We start from the raw sequence: 9,873 nt of genomic DNA, 5'->3' as shown, positions 1-9,873 counted from the left end.
TAATTGCAGAGTTGTATAACTGACTTGCACATGGAAGCTGTTGTTACTCAGAACCCATATTGGCTACTGGTATCTAGGACAGTGCAGAATACAGTTTAGAAAGAAAATACTTGCTAATACTCTCTCAGCACACTGACAATATACCAATGTTTAAAATTATATGGGTTTCTTGTTCTGTCAAGTAAAAGCTGTCAGTAATAAAAATTAATTGTATTTAAACCTAAGTGAAATTTTAAAGTGTCCTTTGGTGGTCACAATGACCCTAAAACATTGAAATTTAGTTAATATTATTATTTTACTGGAAAAAAATAGGTGGTTCATAAAATTTAAATAATTAGATCATAGAACAAATAAATCAGCCTTGAGCTCAAATATTCTCACTTCACATCCTGTGACTTTTTCATTATACATATAATTCTTTTGTGCTAGTACTTAGTTATACTTAGTTATGGTCTTTTTTAAATATATATTTTTTTAATTTTATGTCATACTTGTTGCCATCAAGTTGATTCTGACACACAGCAACCCTATAGTACCCTATAGTCCAAAGAGAGACTGATACATTTGAACTGCTTACCTTTTGTTTAGCAGCCAAACTCTTAACCACTACTCCACCAGGGCTCCATGTGTCATAGGAAGTGACATTTTGTTAGATTTAAAATCATTTAAACAAAGAAAAAAACAAAAAACCCATTGCCATTGAGTTGATTCTGAGTCACAGAGATCCTATAGGACAGAGTAGAAGAGCCCCATAGGGTTTCCAAGGAGCAGCTGGTGGATTCAAACTGCTGACCTTTTGGTTAACAGACTTAGCTCTTAATCACTGGGTCACCATGGCTCCTTAGTGGTAATTACATGCTGTTCTTTTTTTCCCCAAAAACACTTTGTAACATATCAATTTCACTATTAAAAATTCACTATATTGTTACTTGAATCTAACATTATTAAGTATATATCTGAGACTCCTCTTTGCAAACTGCTTCTAGAGATGGCTTATGCATAAGGAGTACAAGAAAAGAGAAAGCATTACTCCTCAGTTGGTCAAAGGAAGATTTCTCAGCTAAAGAACTTACCTAACTCATAAGACTTTGTTGCAAGTAAGTTTTGGTTCTTTTAAAAAACAAAGTTTGCGACCACAAGATGAATGTATGCCATAGATGTCTTTACAGAACACTTTGATATAGTGTTCTAGCCTCCCACCTCATGGGTATCATATGTTTTATTCGAGAAGTCAGAGGATTCTAAGATGCAGCAATAATTAGCAAGATATTATGACTGTGAAACACAGTGGAGGGTAAGAACACCAGCTTCAGGATCAGTAGACACTGGTTTTTTTCCTTATTGTGCGATGGCAGTGGGTTTTCTTTGGGATGCCACCATCTCATCGTATTATCTTATATAGGTCTGCCTATATTTACAGGTAGTTTACTTAGGTAACTTAGGAGGTGTTCCCAAGCTCTTTGATTCTGTTCATTCCATTTTTATTTCCTTAAATATTGTTATATTTGATTCTATTTCATTTGGAAGAAGTAAAATTGGAGGAGTCATAAGAGATTATATTTCTACAGGCCAAGAGTTGGCCACAGCCCACCACCCTAAACATTTCCATTTTTGGTAAATAGCTCAGGAGATGTTTTCTTTTGATGAAAGGATCTTTGGCCTGGACTAAATAATTGAGGATAAGACCTCTGCTCTTGAAGGTTTTATTACCTTGAAAACATGGACCTCTGCTGATTGAAATGTATGAAGTTGGCCATAAGATGAACACTTTGGCAGTCACACTTCTTTTTGGTGTGGAATCAGTCCCTAAATCTGTCAAACATGAAACTGTAGCTCAACTGGTATCTTCCCAACTGTGATCTGATGCATATTTCATTTCTCCTGTTTTTATTCTAATTTATCTTCCAGTTTGAAAATCATGTTACTGTCTATCCAGTGTTTTTTCCACACTTTCCTTGAAACTGTGTTCTGGAAATAAGCTTTTCTGATATAGCTTCAGGAACACCCCTTTTGGAAAATTACCTTCAGAGCCAACCCTGACTGATTTAGACCTAATTTTTTTTTTTTCCATAGAAGAATTGATGTGTTCAAACTGTGGTGTTGGTGAAGAATACTGAATATACGTTGGACTGCAAGAAAAGTAAACAAAACATTCTTAGAATAAATACAATCAGAATGCTCCTTAGAAATAAAGATGATGAAAGTTTTCATTGCTTACTTTTAACACATCATCAGGAAAAACCAACTGCTAGAAAGGACATCTTTTTTGGTAAAGTAGAGGGTCAGTGAAAACAAGGGAAGCCCTCAATGAGATGGATTGTCGCAATAGCCAAAAAAAGATCTTAAATATATCAGAGATTTTGAAGATGGTGAAAGACTGGACGGTGTTTTGTTCCATTTTACATAGGGTTGCCATGAGTTGGAGCCAAATTGAAGGCAACTAACAACAACAACCGTAGACTCTGCCCTTTCTCTATTTTGTACTACTCTAAGCCATGCAGAACTAGACTAGACAGGTGTAAGGGAGTCTAAAGAAATCTCTCTCCTCACCACTTTAGTTGCTTAGTAGAGATTAGATGACAATTTAATGGGTCACTGTGAATGGATTTCAATCTTTTAGGAGAATGGGCAAAATGACCTTGGAAGTACATGTTAATTTGACTAATTCTGATTGTGTACTTTCATTCCAGAGTTGAAAGACAAAGTTGAAGACATTTTCACAGATGGAAATCCATATTCATTATAGTTCTTTGTATAGTTTCACATCCCCTGTCAAACTATAGAACCTGCCATGACAAGCACTATAATAGGCAGATGTTTAGTCAAAATAAGTTTAGTCACATGGGCACAGACAGCTTTCTTAAATTATTTTTCTCCCACTACACATGCTGCTCACAGTGACTGTACCCTCTTGAACCAAGTCAGAAGCTAAACACAATTTATTTTTCCTTTTATTTAAACAGCACAGTTGAACATAGGTGAATAAATGTGGTCCCATATAGGAATGTTTCTGAACTGAATTTATTTTGTTTTTAAAAGTAATTTTTCAAACATTGGCATTTTATTATTTTTAATAGGTGACTTGTAATATACTCAAAATGGATGTCAACATAAATGTGCCATGACACTTCTGCTGTAAAACAATAATCTAAGAATAAGAATCCTGAACCAGGATTCAGGAGGATTAGTTTCTTCTTTTACCTTGGCAGTCAATTTCCTGTCTTAGTTTTCCTGGTTATACAATGTGAATATTGATAGCTGTGTCATTCCCATTACATAGGGCTACTGTTTGACTCAATTTAAAAGCCTGCAGAAAATGGCTCGTGTATAAACTACTTCTGTGTATAAATAATTCAAGACATGAAATTATTTCCTCATTATCATATTAGTCTAATTCCAAGATTAGAGAATCAACTGCTATGAGGAAGTACTTAACAATGTACTCAGTGTGAAGGGATCATGTCTGTCTCTTCCTGTATACCTGAATACAACACTTAAAAATTATGAACAACACAAAGAGTAGTTTGATAAAGACACAAAATATTATAGCGAAGAGTTAAAAAGTCAGATAGTTACATACATGTCATGGATTGAATTGTGTTTCCCAAAAACATGTGTATCAATTTGGATAGGTCATGATTCCCAGTATTGTGTGATTTTCCTCCATTTTGTCATCTGATGTGATTTTCCTATGTGTTGTAAATCCTGTCCCTATGACGTTAAGAGATGGGGTTAATGGCAGTTATGTTAATGAGGCAGGACTCAATCTACAAGACTAGATTGTGTCTTGAGCCATCCTCTTTTGAGATAGAAAAGACAGAGGTGAGCAGAGAGACATGGGGGTCTCATACCACCAAGAAAGCAATGCCAGAGGCACAGCACATCTTTGGACCTGTGATTCCTGCACAGAGAAGCTCCTAGACCACAGGAAGATTGATGACAAGGACCTTTGTCCAGAACCCAAGGACAGAGAAAGTCTTCCCTTAGAGCTAGAACCCTGAATTTGGCCTTCTAGCCTCCCAGGTTGTGAGAGAATAAATTTCTCTTTGTTAAAGCCACCCATTTGTGGTATTTCCATTATAGCAGCAATAGATAACTAAGAATTTGGTACCAAGAGTGGGGTGCTGCTCTAAGAGATACCTAAAATGTGGAAGCAGTTTTGAAACAGTGAATGTATAGAGGATTCAGAGGAAAATGAAGAGAGCTGTTACACTGGAGATGGCACAGATGGCAAGAAGCAGGGGCAGAGAACCAGCAGTGGCAGAACAAGGAGTCCAGCATGAGATGACACTGGAGCCCACCCATGAAGTGAGAGAGCTGAGGGCCTTTGGCAGTAGGCTTCTTGGCAGAGTGGGGTGCCTCCAGATACTTATCAGTGGAGCTACAGAGCTTTGGAAATCTTTCCCCAGCAGGGCTGATGTGGGTTGTGAGGCCCTAGGGGCTGAGAGGACAAGAAACCAGGAGGCAGAAGCTGAAAAGACAAGGAACACAGGAAAACAAGCTGCCTCAGTCTCAAAGGGTATGGCCACAACCTCTGGGGTCTCAAAGGGTGGAGCCATGGCCTCTGGTATTTCTAAGAGTGGAGTCACCACTCAGATGAACTAGGACAATGGTGTGCCTAAAGCTCAAGGAGCAGAGTTGCTGTCCCAGTGGGCCTGGAAGGTGGAACAGAGGCCCAGGGCCGAGGGACCTCCACTCAGAATCCAGAAAGCACGGCCAATAGCTAGATCTGGAGGACAGGGCCTTTGTGTAAATGGTCTCAGAGAACAGTGGATTATTTTCAAAGCCTTAAGGGCAAATGTAATGTGTTCTGATGACTTGCATGGTGCCTGTTATCCTTTCTTTCCTTCCAATTTCTTCCATTTGTAATGGAAATATTTAGTTTGTCCCTGTTTCACCATTGTACTTTGGAAGCAGATAGCTTCTATTCTAGATTTCGCAGATGAGGAAGAGTTTTTGGATTTGGGACTTGGAGTTACTTAAGACTTTTGCTATGAAACAATGGGGTGAATGTGGTTTACATGTGGCGAGAACATGAAGTTTTGGGGGCCAAAGTGTGGAATATCATGGATTGAATTGAATGTGTATTAATTTGGCTAGGCCATGATTCCCAGTATTGTGTGATTGTCCATCATTTTGTCGTCTAATGTGATTTTCCTATGTGTTGTAAATCCTATCTCTAGGATATTAATGAGATGGGATTAGTGGCAGTTATGTTAATGAGGCAGGACTTAATCTACAAGATTGGATTGTGTCTTGAGACAATTTCTTTTGAGATAGAAAAGAAAGAAGTGAGCAGAGAGACCTGGGAAACTCATACCACCAAGAAAGCAATGCCAGAAGCAGAGTGCATTCTTTGGACCTGAGGTTCCTGCACAGAGAAGCTCCTAGACTACGGGAAGACTGATGATAAGGAGCTTCCTCCACAACCCACAGAGAAAGAAAGCCTTACCTTAGAGTTGGCACTCAGAATTTGGACTTCTATCCTCCTAGACTGAGAGAGAATAAATTTCTCTTTGTTGAGGCTCTCCACTTGTGGTATTTCTCTTATAGCAGCACTAGATAACTAAGATAGCAGCTGCTTATATAATGCGAAACACCTAGGAACTGCCCACTAAGCTAATTTGTTATCAAAATATCCAGATTCTAATATCTTTTCATTTATTCTTAAGAGGTCAACTCATTTTTTTCTCTTGTCATGTGATTTTTCTTCTTGTAGACTTAGGGAAGAATTTAAAAATTAAAGATGGATTCTTATAAAAGTTCTCCTCTGATGTTCAGTTAACTGGAAATAATTGGGTGGTTGGCAAGCTCTGCTAATGATGATGAAATACTCCTGAGGTCTCATTAGCTACACCTAAGAAACTTCAGAGAAGTTGCCTGCAAATAGGATATGTAGTAACATTTTTAAGCCTCTAGAGAAAGGCATTATTCAAAGGTGCCATTTATAAATCAGCAAAGAGATTTATTGTAGCTGAGCTACTGGCACTTTAAATCTTACAACTTTACTTATTTCTTATTTCTGTCTGGGTGATTTAACAGTGGCTTGGGGCCCTGGGCATGAAGCTGTCAGATAAGTTCATAGGTGAGAATTTTTTTTTTTTTAAAAGAATATAATTATAGAATCTCAGATTTAAACGGACCTTAAAACTGTATGGTCACCTTCCACCCCTCCTCCCACAACCAAATAACAACATTTCAAATTATTTTCCTTTCTTTCAATTGAAATATATTTAAATTAGTTAGAATCAAATTAGATGTCCAAATTCAGATGCAAATTGTCCCATTTAAATGATGAGAAGAGTTTTCCTATGACATTACACAATTCTTAAAAAAAAAAAAATCCTTTTAAAAGTTATACACCATTCCATGAAATGCAAAATATTTGGCCTCACCGTTTTTCTAATGCTGCACATGTCATACAGTTTTATTTTTTATTGGTTTATTAATAATAATTGTGTTGAACATATTTGTACATAACAATTTTTCTCCTTTTAAAATATTTTCAAGGGTTTATTCCTAGGAAGAGTATTATTGCACCAAAGAAAAAAGGCAGTGATTTCTATTTCTTCATAGCTATTTTTAAACCACTTTTTATACATAATGCCTTATTTTTCCATTATGTACGTTATACTCTTTTGGGGGGAGTCCACTTCGCAATAAGGAAATTGCAGAGAAGCTGCTGCACTGTGTTTTCACATAGGTGTAAGATTTTCATCTTGGCTAATTAAAAAATAAAAGCCCTTTATCTGATTATCTTTGAAAGGAAAATACATAATTTTTACAGAATAAATTTTACTTTATATTTTCCCTTTGGGAACTTTATGCTTCCAAATATGGGATGATTATCCTCTCTTTATAAATAATGCAAAATCTTGTAACTAAGAGTGACGGATGATGGACCTGCTGGGCAGGATGGGAGAAGAAGGCATAAGAATTCATATAGCAGGAGCACAAAAGACATAGGAGGATCATTCATCTCATGGATGAATGAGCCATTGCTCTTTGCTAATAAAGTGTTAGGGAGAGGTATCACTAAAACAGTAACAAGGACTTTTTTCATGACTTCATTTAGTCAAACATATATATTAATGTACACAATGAGAGTCTAATAAATATCTATTGAATGAGTGAACATGTAATAAGTAGATTTTATAGGTTTGCATGGACATATATTATATATATATGCATGTATATATTCATATATATTCAACATTTTATTTATCTTACCAAAAATATATTTCTTTCTCTTCTCAAACTTAAAATTCTATTCTTAAAACTTTGGAAATAAGGGTACCCTTTTCTTGATAGAGCTTCGTGGACTGAAAACCTATCCAAGAGGTTTGGTCGGTTGGTTGTTTTATCTGATTTTATTAAGGCTGTAATTTTACTGAGTGGAACTAAGTTAAATTACATTGCAATATAATTTTATAAAATAAACAGTATTAATGAGCCAAAATTATAATTATCTTGACAGTCAATGATCTGGTAATACGCTGTTTCCTAGAGTCAATTAATATTTTCAACTCACCCCACGAAATTTGCTGGAAACATCAAACTGGAATGCAACTACCTTCCAAAAGTTTATTTTTCTCATAGAGAGTAGTAATAAATAGAGTGGAAGGACCAGAGCACTTGGGTTCCTAGGTTTATAGACTGGCGAAGCATTTGTATTCTTACACAGGGTTGTATAGAAAGTGTGTCAATTCACCAAGCGTTCATCACTTGGTAAGTGCCAGACACTGCAGACATTCTTTGACACTTCAGTAGGCACAGCGAGGAAACAGACATGAATAGCATATGTTTTGTGGTGAGTGTTTCCAACTGGTTACAAAATTCCCTAATCTGTCTCCTTATGATAGATATTTCTTGACCAGGAGACAATAATGTCTTTCATTCTGCAGTTTGAACTGGGGGCTCGAATGCAAATTCTCCTGGAAGAAGGAATAACTCTTACCTGTGTGCAGTACTTAGAAGCTCCCAAGATACATTTCACAGTTACGATTGCTAAGCTCCCAGGTGCAAGGAGGGCTCAGAAATGTAGGGAAAGGACTTAGCAAAGTCACACGGAGGCAGAAGCAGGATGAGAATCCAGTTCCCCTCATGTATATTGCCGAGTATTTTCTCAGTAAATTACACATCAGTTGTTGCCCTATAGAAAATGTTTTATAGTTGATTAGGTGTCTCTGAAAATAAGGAGAAAGCACATGGAGGAAGCAGGAAAGAATAATTGAACCAGTCACTGTGGTGAAGGGTACTAAGGACAAGCTGCATAATTATGGCAACTACCCTATTTGTATATTGTGAAATTCAAACTATAACCCTTTCACCATTAATTAGGTATCTTTCTTATCTTTTTGCAGGTAATTCAGGTCTCAGAAAGACATCGTTCCCTTAATGGATCATCTCATGCCTCCCAACAATGTGACTGAATTTATTCTCCTGGGACTCACACAGAATCCACACTTGCAGAAAATACTTTTCATTGTCTTTTTGTGCATTTTCCTATTTACTGTGCTGACCAATCTGCTTATTGTCATCACCATCTCCTTCAGCCCCACACTTTCAGCTCCCATGTACTTCTTTCTCACCTACTTGTCCTTTATAGATGCCTCTTACACCTCCATCACCACCCCCGAAATGATCATTGACCTGCTCTACCAGAGGAGAACCATCTCATTGGGCAGCTGCCTGGCTCAGCTCTTTGTGGAACACTTCCTGGGAGGGTCAGAGATCATCCTCCTCATTGTCATGGCCTATGACCTCTATGTAGCCATCTGCAAGCCCCTGTACTACACTACCATCATGCGACAGGGACTCTGCCACCTCCTGGTGGTTGTGGCCTGGATTGGCGGGATCCTTCATGCTACTGTGCAGATTCTCTTCGTGATCAACTTGCCCTTCTGTGGCCCCAATACCACTGACCATTTCATGTGTGACCTCTTCCCACTGCTGAAGCTTGCCTGCAGAGACACCTATATACTTGGATTGGTGGTGGCTGCCAACAGTGGGGCCATGTGCTTGCTCATTTTTTCCATGTTACTCATCTCCTACATAGTCATCCTGTGCTCCCTGAAATCCCATGGCTCTGAAGGGCAGCACAAAGCCCTCTCCACCTGTGGCTCCCATTTTACTGTAGTTGTACTTTTCTTTGTGCCCTGTATATTCACTTACATGCATCCCGCGAACACCTATCCAGTGGACAAGTTGGTGACTGTCTTTTTTGCAATCCTCACCCCCATGTTAAACCCTATCATTTATACAGTGAGAAACAGAGGTAAAAAATGCCATGAAAAGTTTTTTGAAGACAAGGGTAGCTTAGGCTATTCATTATGCCAGAAAGTGATGATGTAAATAGATAGGAAGGATCATATCTGTGGTAAACTCTGAAAGAGGATTTTCAAGTTTTGCAGATCACTGATCAAAACAAGGCCCAGAAACTAACATTTATTGAGCATTTAATGGTGGTTAGGCCCTTTCATAGGTGCTTTTGATTGTTTTTCATGTACTTTATTGAGGCTCCAACGCTCATTGTGCATACATTCAGGATATACATCAGAGAAAGGACTGCAAGTCCCTTGTTTGGTGGTTCTAGAGTACACTTTGCTCCAGTCTCACTACTATTTTATGAAATTCTTCAGTCGTATGTTACTTGGGTGAAATTGGCTTTTCCACAGCACCTTGGTCTCAGGACTTCTTCTTCTTCTTTTTTTTTTGTGTATTTTGTTTTGCCTGCAGTAAGCAAAAAAGAGAAAAGAAGTTCTTGGATATATGGGGCGGGGGGGTGGGGGAGTATAGACAGCCGGGAATGAAAGAACCACTGCCGATTTTTTGTTGTTGTTGTTGTTGTTCACCACTAATCTACCAAGAAAA

At 37.9% G+C, this 9,873-nt stretch overlaps 1 pseudogene; it reads left to right on the top strand.

Moving 5' to 3' along the window:
- Positions 1-8,031: 8,031 nt before the first annotated feature.
- LOC135232124 (olfactory receptor 4C3D-like) lies at positions 8,032-9,322 on the top strand (annotated as a pseudogene).
- Positions 9,323-9,873: the final 551 nt, after the last annotated feature.

This window comes from Loxodonta africana, chromosome 7 (genome assembly GCF_030014295.1).
Source record: "Loxodonta africana isolate mLoxAfr1 chromosome 7, mLoxAfr1.hap2, whole genome shotgun sequence".
NCBI lineage: Eukaryota > Metazoa > Chordata > Mammalia > Proboscidea > Elephantidae > Loxodonta > Loxodonta africana.
Note: the sequence above shows the minus strand (reverse complement) of the source record. Positions and strands in the feature narration are given on the sequence as shown.